This window comes from Triturus cristatus, chromosome 6 (assembly GCF_964204655.1).
Source record: "Triturus cristatus chromosome 6, aTriCri1.1, whole genome shotgun sequence".
Classification (NCBI taxonomy): domain Eukaryota; kingdom Metazoa; phylum Chordata; class Amphibia; order Caudata; family Salamandridae; genus Triturus; species Triturus cristatus.
The window spans coordinates 544,521,228-544,537,186 of record NC_140589.1 but is presented as its reverse complement, the minus strand read 5'-3'; positions in this window follow the sequence as shown (position 1 = coordinate 544,537,186).

Sequence of the window (15,959 nt, the reverse complement as noted above, 5' to 3'; positions counted from 1 at the left end):
AAGTAAGCCATCTAATCAGCCCACCATATTTTTTCTCATTAGACATTCCATTAACATTTATCAATACCATACATACATTAGAATCCATATTGCATCGTAAAAACTAAAGGCATACCATTTGTGGCCCTTTGTTTGATCCCCTACACATAGCTCTACTCTGGTAGTTGCACCAATAGGTAAGGTTTCTTCTATAATTTTGAACTCTTATTTTACAATTACATCTCAACACCCCCTTCCCTGTGCCCTACCTACCCCCCAACCCTCACCAACTTCCTGTGACCATTCCTACACCTGGCCGATGGTGAATAGCCCACCTTAACCCCTGCCTCCACCCTTTGTGAAACCCCTATGTCAGGTGCCATGTTGTTGAACCCTAGTGTGACCTGCTACCCAACACCCCCATGAAAAAAAAGACAAAAACAGAAAAAACTATTTCCTGTCAAGCATTTCTATCGTGCCAGACGGTCCAAGCTCTTTACTTTTCCGTAGTGATTTTCTGCAATAGTTCCTGGGCTTCATCGAGACATGTGAAATTTGCCTTGAAGCAAAACTTGCAATTTCAATTGTTGAGAAATGGCCGCTTGAGCTCCCCGTGCTTTAAACAAGTAGAGAAGCTTAACAAACGCCTTCCGATGACTTGCCACTGCTTCAATCATATCCCCAAAAATGTGGCAGCTAGGAACTTCCTGAGTGGAGAATTGCTTCTACTGAATCAATCTGGTCATAATCTGCTCCTTCAGTCGATAGTCCGCAAAGTTGACTAAAATTGTTCTAGACAGTTTTGAGTTGGGGAATGGCTGTGGTGGGACTCTGCGTGCACGTGTGATCGTGAGGTCACCTGAGAAATCAGGGAGTACATTCTCTTTGATGAAGGATTTGACATACTGGAGTGTTTGTGACTCTTCACAACCTTCAGGGACCCCAACTAGCCACAGATTTGAACGTCGAGAATGGTTCTCAACACTTCTAGCTTGGTTTCCAGCACGTTTTTCTGTTTTTTATCTATTGAGGCCTGCTGCTGCATCAAAGTCATCTGATCTTCCAAGAGAGAGATCCTTGATTCAGCCTCTTGGAGTCTTGCCGGATAAGATCCGACTACTTCGTCAATTTTTGAGAGACGTGTATGAAGTGCTGCTATCTCGGTTGCTTGCGTAGCTTTCATCTCCCCTATCTAATCAAGGATAAGATTCAGCACAGCTTTTATATTGCACTGAAAGCTTGTTCCAGTCTCCAAAAGCTGAGCACCAAACAGATCCGCTGATCCTAGCCATGGTTGTTGACCTGTTACAAAGTTTCTATCGGCCACAACAGCCAACGATGATGATGGGCTCGTCAATGGTGTAAAAAGTAAAGGGAGTTCCTAAGCAGCCAATGAAAGACATGGCTGAGCCTGCTCGTAATGTTCTGCAACTTGATGTAATAGAGTTGAGAGTGAAGGCACCTTTGATTTCAGAAATAACGAATATTCCTTAACTTTGCTCTAAAGTGCATTGGAGAAATTTTCCTGAGTGCTGTCCTGGTTCGCTGTTGTCAACGTCGCTGAGCTAATAATCAGACTTTCTCCCAATGTTGCTGAGCCAGATGATGCACTGTCTCGTTCTTCAGCCTCTGGACTTCAATTTGTTCCTCTATGGATGCAGCTTTCAGCCCTCTCCTGACTAGTGGCCCCTTGACTCCCCACACCATGCTCCAAGACATCATCTTCAGAGCTGATGGGGCTAGCAATTGGGGCTGACCCCCGGTGAGCTTTCTGCACACACTCAGCTCTTGCCGTTGCAGAAGCAATCTTCATCTGTGTTGTTAAAATTTTAGACTTGGGCACCATATTTGAATTTGGTTGAGCCAGTACATTAGTGATTTTTAGACGTTTTCCCATACTGGTACAACATTTGTTTCCACAACTAAGCCCACCACAGCACAGCACAGCCTATTTTACCCGCAAAATTCCCCCTTTTCCAGCTGTTTTCCCCTTTCTTTCCTCTTTACTTCCCTCCTCCTTTTTTTGTTTTTCAGCAATTTTTCCCCCCTTCTTATGATATGGGCAAATAGCTTCTAATTAAAACCCCAGCGAATTCAGTCACATCCAAAAAACAAAAAAAGGGGGGAAAAATCCAACTCCCTCGAGTTTTTACCCCTTACTTCTTTGTTTCAGATGCAGTTGTATCTTATTTTCAGCCTTTTACTCTCACCACGCTTACCGGCTGTAACTGAGGAAGCCTCACTCTCCCACAACCCGATTTTGCAACTGAGAAGTGATATGCTTCACTTCACTACCAGCAGCAGATTCCTGAGTGAAGCTTCCAAATGCGGCTTACTCTGCTTCCGGCTATAGAGGAGGCCCGGTGTGCCTCCGGTAAGTGGCGAACGAATGCCAGGGACAAGGAAAAAACAAGCGCACGCGGAGCTGTCCCAGCCAAGGTGCGCTTTTCCTACAGCAAAACGGAAGCAGCAGCAGTGGCCAGCCTCGATCAGCCTACAGGTCCACAGTCAGCGGTCAGCAGATTCACCAATGCGGGTGGGTCAGTGGTTACCTGAAGCTACGTGCAGGCGGGATTCGCCATAGCCCCGATATGGGGGGCCTTTAAGGCTACAGTAAGGGCCAGATGACGGCCTTTTCGGCATTCCAATCTAAGATGCGGAGGCAGAAAATAATTAAATTACAACAAGCTGTGGATCTAGCTTTACTGCAGAGGGATAGTAGCAGGGAGGAGCATTCCGACTTGGAGCAACAACTAATCGGAATTAAACAGGAGTTAAGGGAATTCCTTACCCTTGAAGAAATAACCAGCTCCAGGACATACCAGCAGCGTATATACGAGTAGAGTCAGTTAGTGGTAAAGCTCCTTGCCTGGTCAAGCAAAGCCAAGCAGGAGTCTATGATACTTTCAGAACCGATAGAACCAGAATCAGGGGCATTGATTTTTGATAAGGAAATATTTGCACAATTATTTCTGAACCATTATTGCAAGCTTTATGCAACTAAGTTTGTGGTATCAAACGAGGTGAAAACCCAATATTTGGGAGACATTAATCTTTCGCTTATGACAATTGATCAGGGAGTTGAACTAAGTGCCAAAATCACCCCATCGAAATCAAGGTTGCCCTTGCTTCTATGCCAGGTGGCAAGGCCTCATGTAATGATGGCTTACCCACAGAGTTTTATAAGGCATTTTCAGAAAACTGAACACCTTTTTGTTGGAGCTATTCAATTCCATAAGAGTGGGAGGGGAAGTTCCCTCTATCTTTAAGGAGTCAACAATAGTAAGTTTTGTTAAAAAAGAAAAGTGCCCTAAAAATGTTACTTCCTATAGACCAATTAGTTTGTTGAATGTTGATTATAAAATTTTAATGAAAATCTGGGCAAATCGTTTCTCCCCAATAGCTCAGAAGATCATCCATTAAGATCAGGTGGGGTTTGTCTCAGGCAGATATATGTAACCAAACACTGGTTACTAGTCCAAGCGCTTGATTTTTAAACTCAAACAAACTACCTGTCCTTATAATGACGGATGATGCTGAAAAAGCATTTGACCAATTTAATTGGAAAGCTCTTTTTGCAGTCCTCACAAAGGTTGGATCCCCAATGCAAATAACACAAGAATGAATGAATGAATGAAGGAAAACTTATAATGCGCAACTGAGCCCAAAAGGCATCAAGGCGCCTAACACAAAAAGATCAAACAGACCAGGAACCAAAACTACGGGTAGGCCTTGGCAAAGAGCCACGTCTTTAATGCCTTCCTAAATGTAGGGATCGTGTATTGAGTTTTAATTTCAATGGGGCAGGTATTCCACAGTTTTGGGGCTAAAGACGAAAAGGCCCTCCCTCCCCACTTAACTCTTTGAGAACGGGGAACTGACAGCAAATTCTTTCTCGAGGAGCGAAGGTTTCTGCCCGGGACATAAGGTACCAGCAGGTCCTTCACCCCCTCAGCTCCCACGCCGGATAGAGCACCGTAGGTCATGCAAAGGATCTTAAAAACGATCCTGTCTTGGATCGGGAGCCAATGCAGACTCTTCCTGGCACTGGTAGCTGAGGAAGTCCTGGGAGCATTAAGCACAAATTTGGCTGCCGCATTCTGGGCTGTTTGCAAAAGCGCCACAAGGCCCTTATTTATGCCGGCATAGAGAGCATAGCAGTAATCAAGCCGTGAGGCGACCAGTGCAACAACAATCTGTTTGTGGGCATGCAGAGCCAAATAATGTCTGATTTTCCTCAAGATTCTGATAATACCCCAACAAGTAGCAACGGTCCTGTTAACCTGCTGTGACATAGAGAGGGTGGGATCGATCAAAACCCCCAGATTACAAGCCAGGTCTGTGGACCCAGGGCACGCTCCAAGAGAAGGGGGCCACCACTCAGAAGACCATATGTCCCTATTTCCACCAAAAATAAGAACCTCGGTTTTTTCCCCATTCAGCTTTAGTGAATTGTAAATCATCCACTGAGAAACTGCCTCCATGCAGTTCCTAAAGCTGAGAGCGGAGGTACTGCCCGAGTGGGAAAGGGACACATAATCTGGGCGTATGATACCACCTCCATCCCATAAGATCTTATTAACTTGGCAAGTGGGGCCACATAGATGTTAAAAAGGGTAGGACTTAAAGCCGACCCCTGAGGGACCCCACATTGGACAGGAAGGGATGGAGATAGGTTTTCACCCAGTTTAACCCTCTGTTCCCTCTGGTCAAGGAAGGAGGCCAGAAGGCTCAAAGCCAAACCTTCCACCCCTATCTCCCTAAGGCGAGATATTAGAACCGAGGGAGATAGGGTATCGAAAGTGGCTGTCAAGTCCAGCAAGACCAGAAGAGCGGTATGGCCCTGATCGACCTCCTTACGGATGTTATTGAGCACTACCGTAAGGGCCGACTCCGTACTATGATGTCTCCGGAACCCATGCTGGGAGTGATCAAGACAGCCCGAGAGGTGCAAAAATGCCGTCAGGTGCTCATTAAGATGGGTTTCGAGCATCTTTGCCAGAGCAGGAAGCAGTGAAATTGGGTGAAAATTTTTAAGGATTTCAGGGTCTAGAGTTGGCTTCTTTAGGAGAGGCTTAACCACAGCACTTTTCCACGAAGAGGGAAAAGTGCCCTCTTGTAATGTCCGGTTCATGATACTCAGGAATGGGGGCAAAAGAGTCTTCCGACATTCCTTAAAAACTTTAAGAGGACAGGGATCCAGAGGGGACCCTGACCTGGTCTTGCTAAGAAGCAGATCAAGCTGTTGCAAGGAGAGCAGTGGAAAATTGGACAGAAATGCAGAAGGGGCCACCATTCCATCACCCACATCAGGTATGGCCAGAGGGAGGGGAGGCAACGCAGCCCTTTGCAATTCAAGGGGCGAGTAAATATCGGCTATTTTCGAGTGGAAAAATTGGGCGATCTTATCTATATCTTATCTATATAAAGGAGCTCCGGCCCAAGTTATTATAAATTCGCAGTTAGCAGGAAGAGTAAATATAAGGAACCTGCCAGGGATGTCCCCTATACCCTGCTTTATTTTTTTATAGACCCTCTTGATGCAAAAATTAGGGCTAATTTGCAGATACAAGCGCCCTTGGAAGGAATGCCCTAATTAAAACTGTTACAACAAACAAATGATGGACGGAATGCTGACAATGCAGACATTCTCCCCCAGTCAAGAGATCTGGGTTAAATCCATCGTTATTTTGCCCACTACGCCACCCCAGTTCAGACATGGCCATATGCAAATCAGTCTTGACCCTGTGCCTCATGGGAACAGTCCAGCCTGAGCTGCCAAGCCATGTCTTCCCTGGACCGGAATCAAGCATCGTAGGACCGGTTTCTGGCTATCAGCCGTCATCAGCCAGGATAGCTTGACTCCAGCGGCGTAGTGAGCACGGGTCCCACGTCTGGGAATACCCATCCCACTTAGGGCGAAAAGCGTTACAACAAACAAATGATGGACGGAATGCTGACAATGCAGACATTCTCCCCCAGTCAAGAGATCTGGGTTAAATCCATCGTTCTTTTGCCCACTACGCCACCCCAGTTCAGACATGGCCATATGCAAATCAGTCTTGACCCTGTCCTAGACGTGGGACCCGTGCTCACTACGCCACTGGAGTCAAGCTATCCTGGCTGATGACGGCTGATAGCCAGAAACCGGTCCTAGGATGCTTGATTCCGGTCCAGGGAAGACATGGCTTGGCAGTTTGGGCTGGACTGTTCCCATGAGGCACAGGGTCAAGACTGATTTGCATATGGCCATGTCTAAACTGGGGTGGCGTAGTGGGCAAAAGAACGATGGATTTAACCCAGATCTCTTGACTGGGGGAGAATGTCTGCATTGTCAGCATTCCGTCCATCATTTGTTTGTTGTAACGCTTTTCGCCCTAAGTGGGATGGGTATTCCCAGACGTGGGACCCGTGCTCACTACGCCACTGGAGTCAAGCTATCCTGGCTGATGACGGCTGATAGCCAGAAACCGGTCCTAGGATGCTTGATTCCGGTCCAGGGAAGACATGGCTTGGCAGTTCGGGCTGGACTGTTCCCATGAGGCACAGGGTCAAGACTGATTTGCATATGGCCATGTCTAAACTGGGGTGGCATAGTGGGCAAAAGAACGATGGATGTAACCCAGATCTCTTGACTGGGGGAGAATGTCTGCATTGTCAGCATTCCGTCCATCATTTGTTGTAACGCTAATTAAAACTGTTTGCAGATGACATTATTCTTTACCTTAGGCCCAAGGAACAGAACCTCAGGACAACTTTGACTGAATATACGCAATTGGTAGCTATTGGAGGGTATCAAATTAACCATAAAAATGGAAATTATATTTCTCAATGCAAGTAGTCAAACTCTGCCTGAGTTTCTGCAACGGCAAGCCCAATCTCCTGTTCCTATCCGTTATCTAGGGATTTATGTTACAAATAGTTATAAGGAACTTTTTTAATTGAATTATCTAGCAATGGTCTCCAAGATTAGAAACCTATTAGATAGATGGACGCATCTTCCACTCACAATAATCGGCAGGGTAGCGCTTATAAAAAATGTTCATCCTACCATTATTAGTATTTCTATTCTCGAATGTTTCCATAAAAATTAACATTGAATATTTCAAACAGATGGAAGATATGACTCCACAATTTATTTGGAAAAAAAGCATCAGAAGTGAGACTTCCAGTGCTTCATCTCGATATCAGACAAGGGGGTTTGGCACTTCCAGAGATACAAACTTACTATGAGGCAACTTTGGTGGATTTAATGGCTAGAATGTTAAATGGTAAGGAATCGTTGGATAGCTTTTTTATGGATAAGATGGTGCAGGATGCAGAATCACAGACTCCAGTTTTTACAGCCAAACATCTGAAAAAGACTTCTTATAAGTCACTACGGGAAAGAATACATTAATTTTATCACACAAAGGCGAATATAGGGGGATATGAGTTTTTGAAACTTACGGAGTGTACCACACTGGGCATTTATATCAGAAACAATCAGATTTTAGGAAAGTAAAGGCTTTAAGCAGTGCTTAATTTGTAAAATATGAAGTGCAGGTGCTGAAATGTTTGCCGGAGGCCACACCTACTTTTTGCCGGCTCCACCCACTTACTCTTCTGGCTCCACCCACTTACTATATTAGCTCCACCCACATCTTCAATTGGCACTGCTAAAAGTCAGAAACGACTTAGTCCTAAGTGTATTAACATCATGCATTTTCATTGAGCACCACCAGAATTACTAAAGAAACAACAATGCTCTTCCTATGGAAATTCTGACCTACCTACCTATATATCTACAGTTCTACACAGTATTGACAAATATGCATACAGATAAACAGTGCATTGTAATAATGTGAATGGAGATATGGGCCTTGTTTAGCAGGGCATCTCAATATTATGGAGAAAGATCATGTGCCTCCTTAGCAGAGCTCGTTAATATTGTGGAGGGAGCTGCACCCACAATTCAGCTGGGCACCTAATAAGTCCCAAACCTGAGACATCTTAGTGACACAGACATGCTCTCTTTAGCACTACCATGGCAGTACTGTAACATGGTGCACAGCACAGAGTGGAGAATCTCTTGCCGCTCCATCAATGGCAGTGCGTTGTGAAAGACGATGCCATGTCCAATGTATACACAGTAATATCAGCCTGCCCTTATGTAGAATCATGGGTGCCATGCGCTGTGTATAGCGTATGCTACTGCCGTAGTGCTCTAGATAACATGGGATGGGACTCTTGCAGTCCTTTCAGGATGGACCTGAACCACCTATGACCCTCATCTCTTGTACCAATCTTCGCACTTTGCAGGCTATTTAGATCCCGAGCTAGCATCAGTAGCATCAGCAGTCTCTGCATATTGCAAGCAGGGGTTCCAGCACGTTTTCAGTAAAAAAAAAAACCCTGTGTACAATGTGCCTGTGTGTGGCCGGCGGTGGTGGCCACCGCTCAGTGCATCTCATCATTCATGCTACTACTACCACACGGTGACAGGACCTGCTGCGACCGTCACTGCACCACCACACTGCACATTATGCCTTCGCAAAAGGTAAACAACACACAATGTTCTCTCTTTAGTTACGAGTTTGAAGTTACTTCTTGTGACCTGTTTCGTCGTGCTTCAGCGGCCGTGCCATTCAATGGTTCAAGATTAGAACAGTTGCTTCTAAGTGAAAGTCTGAGTACTGGCATGCAACAGCTGACAGCACCAGGTGAGACAGGGCCTGACAGGCATAATCAGTTAATAATGCTGTGCAGCAGCCTAAGGCAGTGCAGTGCACTGCAGCAGTCAGTGTGTGTCCCGGGCCTGCAGTTGTGAGCATGTTTAGTGTGAGAAAGTTTTGCTGTTGTTGGGCAGTGGTGTGCTGGGTGAAGAGCACTCCAAAGCTGTAAAAGCTCTGCTGGTGAGAGAGTATTGGGTGTGATAATGAAGCAACATGTACTGCTCTACCACCCAGATTGTCTTCACCACCACTGCGAGAGCATGCTGGCTGTGAGAGTGCAGGTTTGATTGAATACTAGTGAGTGTGCTGGGAGGTTTGACAGCTTGCCCCGTTCCCCCAACACTCATTCACACAATTACAACCAGCCTGCTTAGGCAGGGGGATGAAATTCAGTATTCACTGCGAACAGCTCCTAATTTTTCTATCCAAAATTTGGGTTTGTCCAAAAATTGATGTGCGCAGAGGACACTAGGGTCCGAGGGGAACTTTAGCATCGCCAGCGGCTGTGCCTGCTACTACAACCACCTGGGAGCAGGGGTTGGAAAGCATTCTAGGTCAGGCAGAAAGCAAACAAAAGTCCTGAAAGGTTGCAGAAAGAGGGTGTATGAAACAGGAGAGAGAGAGAGGGGATGAGAAGATGGGGAGTTGCAAGAGAGTGGGCAACGGAGAAAGAAATGATTGTGACAAAAGAAGAGAGAATTACATAATATATATCTATAAATATATCGTCCTCCTAGTTCGGCGTGCTGCCTCTGAGCAGGGGACCCTGAATAAGTCATGCATCCTTTCAAAATATTTGTCCCAAGTTAGGGATCTATATCGAGACAGACTCCTCTACAAGCCTCTGTGCACTGAATGTGTCTAGTTTTCAGAAATGTGCAATAAAATCAAAAAGCTCCGGTTTCTTGTTGCCAATTCTTTAGAAACCACACCACTCCAGCCCTGTTTAATTTCATCACGGCCGCTGAAGCACAATGACTCGGTGGTGGGGTGCGGGTGTATGCTAGGGCGTAGCAATCATCATGCAGCAAATGTGCGTGCAATCTCAAAAAATATGCCCACGCTGCTGCGCACAGCCCCATCCCCCCACAGATTCATAGAACCAAATCCAGCCCGGGCCAACAACAACACCGAAGGGCCGCGGCAGCCACACCTTTAACATTAATGCATCCATGACTTCCGATGACCAGACCACCCAGACCGTCGGCCGCGCCACCACGCCACTCCCAAACAAAAGCGTTGGTTTAGCCAGACATGCCAACCCTCCCGATTCAGACGGGAGACTACCGATTTCAAGGCTAGTCTGCCGCCTCCCGATTCGTGCAAGCAATAACCCGATTCCTCGAGGTTTCAGCAGACAGGGCTTGGTATTGTGTAACATGCTAATTCTTCCAGCAACAGTCAGAGTGGCGATCCAGGGGCTCTAGAAGGGTTGAAAAACCAACAAAGCCTCGATAACAAGCGAATGGTCTTTTAAAGACCTGCGAAGTACTGGGGTGCGGCTGTGTGTGTGCCCGGGAAACTATTTCAGCCCGGGCTGCCACACACGGGGGGTGGGGGGGTGTATGAACTGCCAGCAACCTGCCAGGCCAGTGTACAACACTTGCATCACCCTCTCTCTGCCTGCCATTGCGCTCCATGCTTCTGAAAGGTAAGAAAAAACAAACGTGCATTTGAATTTCAAATGTCCGATCCTGCAGCAGCACACTTCCAAAGCCCATACATGACAGTAACCCGATTGAAGGCCCCATTCTCCCGTTTTTTTAAATAAAATCTCCCACTTTGCGCTTCTGAAATGTTGGCATGTATGGTTTAGCATGGTGATGATCTCCTGGCATATTATTGGCATCGTCGATCATAACTACTACTTAGTTATACTGTAAGTGTCCGTACTTAATTAATTTGTTTTTCCTGTACTCTTGAACTGGACTGCCACTAACTGGGTCAGTTAGGCGGGCCCCTGGAGGTGCGGCTGCCTGTTAGTTACTAACGGATGACTCATGGTGGAGTGGGGTACGTGCATGCGGGTATGCTGGGGCCTTACAATTTGAAAAAAATCTGCGCACGCTGCCTGCTGCCCCTGTGGCCTCCCCCTGCAGAACCAAAATCCTGATTCAGAATCCAGCACAAATAAATGAATTAGTGTGTGTCCCACAGCGCCGGCCCGCCCTCGCCTACAACACATAACTAAGGGCCGCAGCCGCCATCAATACACTTAATCCAGTGATTTAATTTCATAAATCATTTATTGGCATCGTCGAACATGACGACTGGCTGCTACTTAAAGTTATACTGTCCATGCTTAATTAATTTACCCGTACTTGGTGGCTTGGCCGCCGGACACAAACTGAAACTGCACTGACTGGTTTGTGTTTCCGTTAGGCGGGCCCCTGGAGGTGCTGCTGCCTGCTAATAACTGTCTGTTGAACGGATGACTGACTCGCCGTGGAGTGGGGTGCGCGCATGCGGGTATGCTGGGGTGTGGCAATAAGAAAAAAATCTGCCCAACAACCAAAATCCAGATTCCAGCGCCCAATGATGAATTAGTGTGTCCCACGGCGCCATCAATGAACATTTAAGTGTGATTTAGCTCAGCCGGCTCACAGCCACAAGGCGCGGCCGCAAGACCATTACTAGTCCAGGACACAGACACTCACTCGGGAGAAATGGAGTGTGACCAACACGTGCAGCAAATGGGTGTCTAGAACGTAGACCCGGCCCTGATCAGAAAGTGCAAGCTCCGGCACAAATTAAGCCCTGGCTTTAAGGAAGTAGGTCATTTTGTGGTTGGGGGGACATGTATAAAATGGCAGGAGATTCAGGCTAGATGTGGAACCAGCTGCAATTCGTATTATTTGGGCTTTCTCCAGATTACTCAGTTTGTGAAGACATTTTGCTTTCTGTTGAGTATTGCTTCGGCCTTTCTATTACCAGCCCTTTTTAGAGCTAAATTAAGTGGTGTTGGAAATATGTATAGATTATTACGAGATCAAAGGGAAAGCCCTGTAGTAACAAGGTTTCGAGATAAAATCTCCCAAGAAACACAATGTATTTTTCAGAATTAGAGCGGCAGGAGATTTCACTGCATGGTACACTGCATGGTAATAAAACATTGAGAGCTGTTTTTTCTTAAAAGAATGATATTTTTATCCCGCTGGATGTCTTAATATTCACTGAGGGCCTTACATAAGATGTATCCAGAGGTAGAGTATAAGTGCTTTCATTGTCAACAAATGGGGCTTAGGGGCTGGATACATATTTTCTTTACATGTCCGTCTTTAACCCAGTTCTGGGAGCAAGTGTTCTCCACTTTTAATAAAGGTCTACGGAAAAACTAAAACCAGAACCAGAGATTGCATTGTTTGGGTTTATAAGGCAACGTTTGAATACCCCAATCTCCAAAGGAGAGAAAGCATTTATAGTGATTTCTGCTTTGGTGGCTCGCTCCTTGATCCTTCAGAACTGGAGGCCAGCGAAAATTCCAACCCACGAAGATTGGTATAGAAAAGTGCAACGTACTGAAACGTTCGAGGAAGCATATGCAAAAAGGGTAGGGGCTACTATGAAATTCTTGGCAGTTTGGAAATTTATGGACAAGTTAGAATCTAAAAGGCTCAGTGTTTTAGATCAAAGTGGGATGAGTTAAGTTTGTTAGCAGATTAACTATGTTTTTTTATGTAAAAGCTGCTATGCACTGCACTTTATTCTAATGTATTCAGACCGTGAGGGACTTCCCCCCCTTCGAAAAATTGAATATAATAACTTGATTATGGTAAAATGGTTTTGCACAGCACTTTATTATTCATTATTTGCACATTGCACCATTTAATAGGTGCAGGATATATATCAGTAGGCGATGAGGAAGGAGGGATATGGATTCCAGCTATAAGTTAAGATTATATATTGAATTTTAACTGTACAAAGTAATAATAACTGCTTGTATTGTTAAAGTTGCTCACTGTAAGTTTTAATTCTGCTCAATAAAAAAAAATGTGTCCATAGTTCACAACACCACTAACCCAGGGCACTTAGAGAATCGGGTGTAAAGAAAACCTTTAGACCTAAGTGGTACCCTTAAACCTTCACATATGAAGATTGTTTCCACTGTAACACTAGTGCTTTTTAGGTGTCAAGCACAAATTAAGCTAGCTCAGCTGTTAGCCAGGCTCAAAGCGCCAGGTTTTACCCTGAAATTGTAGCAAGCACAGGCAAAGGCATTGGTAAAGGCAAGAGGTTTAATGCAAATATATAGGTTTTGGCAAGGCTTTCTTCCTACGCTGTAGCTTATCATGATTTTATCGTTTCAAAATGATCCACATGTTTGGAAGCAATATATTTAAGATTGATGGAACAATGCAAAGAGCATGCCATGATGGCCGCCCTTGCATGCGCAAGCCTGCAGATGCAAGGACATCTATCTAGGAACGGTTTATGTTGTTGTCATAAAGTGTAACAAAAAACATCCGAGACCACTATTTGTGCATCTCCACGCAAAGCACATACATGTGCACATTTGGACAGCTGACTTGGAAAGCTTGTTAAAGCCCATTTCAAGTTTCTCGGTGGTAGCAGTTCCCACCTGAGAATCAGCACCTTTTAAGCGTCAGTAAGTGGGGCAGTTCTGACACAGAGGTGGATTATTTTTCTGAAGTACTATGCACATAATCATAGACATTATGCTGTCTCCCTCGTCGAAGTTAACCAGTGGGCTAAAACATTTCCCAGTGCTTTAGAGGGTGGTGGGAGGAAGCAAAATTTGAATAAAACCGACACAGATCAATAGATAAAGGAGTCTTACTGAAAGGCCCTCTAGATATGTGTGTATGCATATATAAGCGTTTTAAAACGTTGTGTTAAATATGTGGTCTTTTTTAAAGTCATACCTCGAAAGGTAGCAATACAAAAAAGAGCAACAGAAACCTTTGTCCGTATTACTCCCCATTAGTTAACAGATGGCTGGCAATCAGATGCAAAAAAAGTGAGTGAAGGTCTGGTATAAATGCTATCTACATTGCAGTACTTGTTCATCTGTTAGAATTAAGGGGTCTCAACAATTCCACAAAGAGATGTTTAAAGATACGGATAATTCGGAAGTTTATTCAGGAGGCAACAACTAATATATGTATGCTAAACTAAATGTACCGGATGTGTAGGCTTTTGAATAATTGCAAAGCCAGAAACAGTCTCTGCTCTTGAATATAAATTCAGATTACAAGATATATGCATTTTATTCGAACTATCATTTGCCATTTCACTGACCTAATCATGCCCGTAGGAAAATGGATTATCAGTGGAGGATGTGAACTTTTCCCAAGTGATACATTCAAAATCCTATCGGGTAGAACACACAGTTTCAATAAATAAACTACGGCGAAACCGCTGATAGGTAAGGTACTGCACAAAGCACACCAGCTTAACCTGAAATCCTAAAATGTGTTAAATATTTAGCAATACCAAAGCCAACAAAAGACAAAATACAATACAATAAAAACACCCCAAAAATGTAATTAAAAGAAAATTACATAAAATGATTCAAATCTAAATAGGGGAACCGTAGATAAGATTTTTTAAAGTTTGAATGTTAAAAAGCTCCAACAAACAGCATAGTATCAATAGGTGTAGTTGCCAGCATTCCTGTCCTTTCCCCCTGCGCTGGCACGGTTTCGGTAGCCTAGCGCCAACGCAGGCACCCTATACCATGGTGCAAGTGTGTCTGTATTGTAGGCAGGAATATTTCTGTGCAGGAAGGGACACCTTCCTGCACAAAAACAATCCATAGAGGTGTTTTCGTCTTTCTATGTGTGCTGCAGAATGCAGCACACATAGAAAATGAAAAACTGAGCAGAAATAAAGATATTTCTCCTCGTTTCACCTCACCTGGGAAGGTGTATCTTTTGGAGCATTCCCAGGTTTACCAGGTTTAGTAACTCTGGGAAAACATAAAAAAAGGTGGGATTTGTGTGGGAACACCCACCTCAATGCCCATGGATTGCCTCCCTTGAGCAGAGTAAGGCGACACAGCAATTTGTGCTGCTTTACCTTACTCTAGATTTAAGTCAAGCAATGTGGCTTTGTGTGGATTGATAAATCTGACTTAGAGGTAAGCATCTCTTAAACATGCCCCTGGTTATCTTTTTACAATAAATATTAGCAGGTTTGACCTATCAAAACTGATAACAAAATTCATTGTTGTGATGTGTGCGGTAAGATTAGTTGTCACACAACTCACAATTATCCAACCAAATTAAAAATGAGGGATCATGTCTTTTTTATGCTATCAGAAATCCCTCAATGGGTCAATGTTTAAAGTTGTATCTGTCAAAGTTCCTCAGAAGTCAGGTATCTTTTGAGCCTTCACCCAGAAAAAAGCATCATTTATGGGTCTCTTTTTGGAGCTCGAAAAAAAACCTCCAACGGAACAAGCCTAGCATCCAAGAAGCAAGAAACTTTAGCCTTTAGTGGCTGCTGAAGTCTTCTTTTGGGTGGGAAAAACCTGCTGAGGTTGCAACTTGGGTGGCAAGCCTTGAGTGACTCGTCCATTTCCTTTGGAGTTTGAAAGTTTTTAAAGTGGCAGTTTTTCTTCATTCAGGAGCAATTCCCATTGGTCACTCCTATAGGTCCCAGAACCTCTCAGATAACACTTAGGGGGAAATTTACTAAAAATTCAAGCAATGCAGCGCATCACCCGTGCGGCTGCGCTGCGTTACGCGACAGGTAGGGAACAGGGGAGCGCCATATTTTCAAAGATATGGCTCTCACCTCCCCTTTACCTTGTGCTGACGCTGATTTCAGCTGCTGTGCACCGTGTACACACCTTAGCGCCGCAACGCTACGGTGTGTGAATGAGTGTAGCATAATTTTTGTACAGGAAGGGTACCCTTCCTGTACAAAATACTATGCTACACACAAGGGAAAGCTTTTCCCACTTTGCATGCGTGCTGCACAGTGCAGCACGCATTCAAAGTCAGAAAAAGGAAGGAGAAACAAAAGCATTTCTCCTTCCTTTTACCTAGTTGAAAAGGTCGCAGTTTTCCCACGCTAAACTCAATCTATTCTTTTTAGTAAATTGGGATTAGCGTGAGAAACCTTGGGTGGTTGCACACCCCCATGGCGCAAAGTAACGCGAAGGAGAGCAATGCGCTGTTGCGCAATACTTTTACGTTATTTCCAGCGCTAACTGGGAAGTTACTTAGAAAAAAAAAAATTTGCACCGTTTTGCATTACGTTTGGGACGCAAATACAGTGCAAAATCTTAGTAAATCTCCC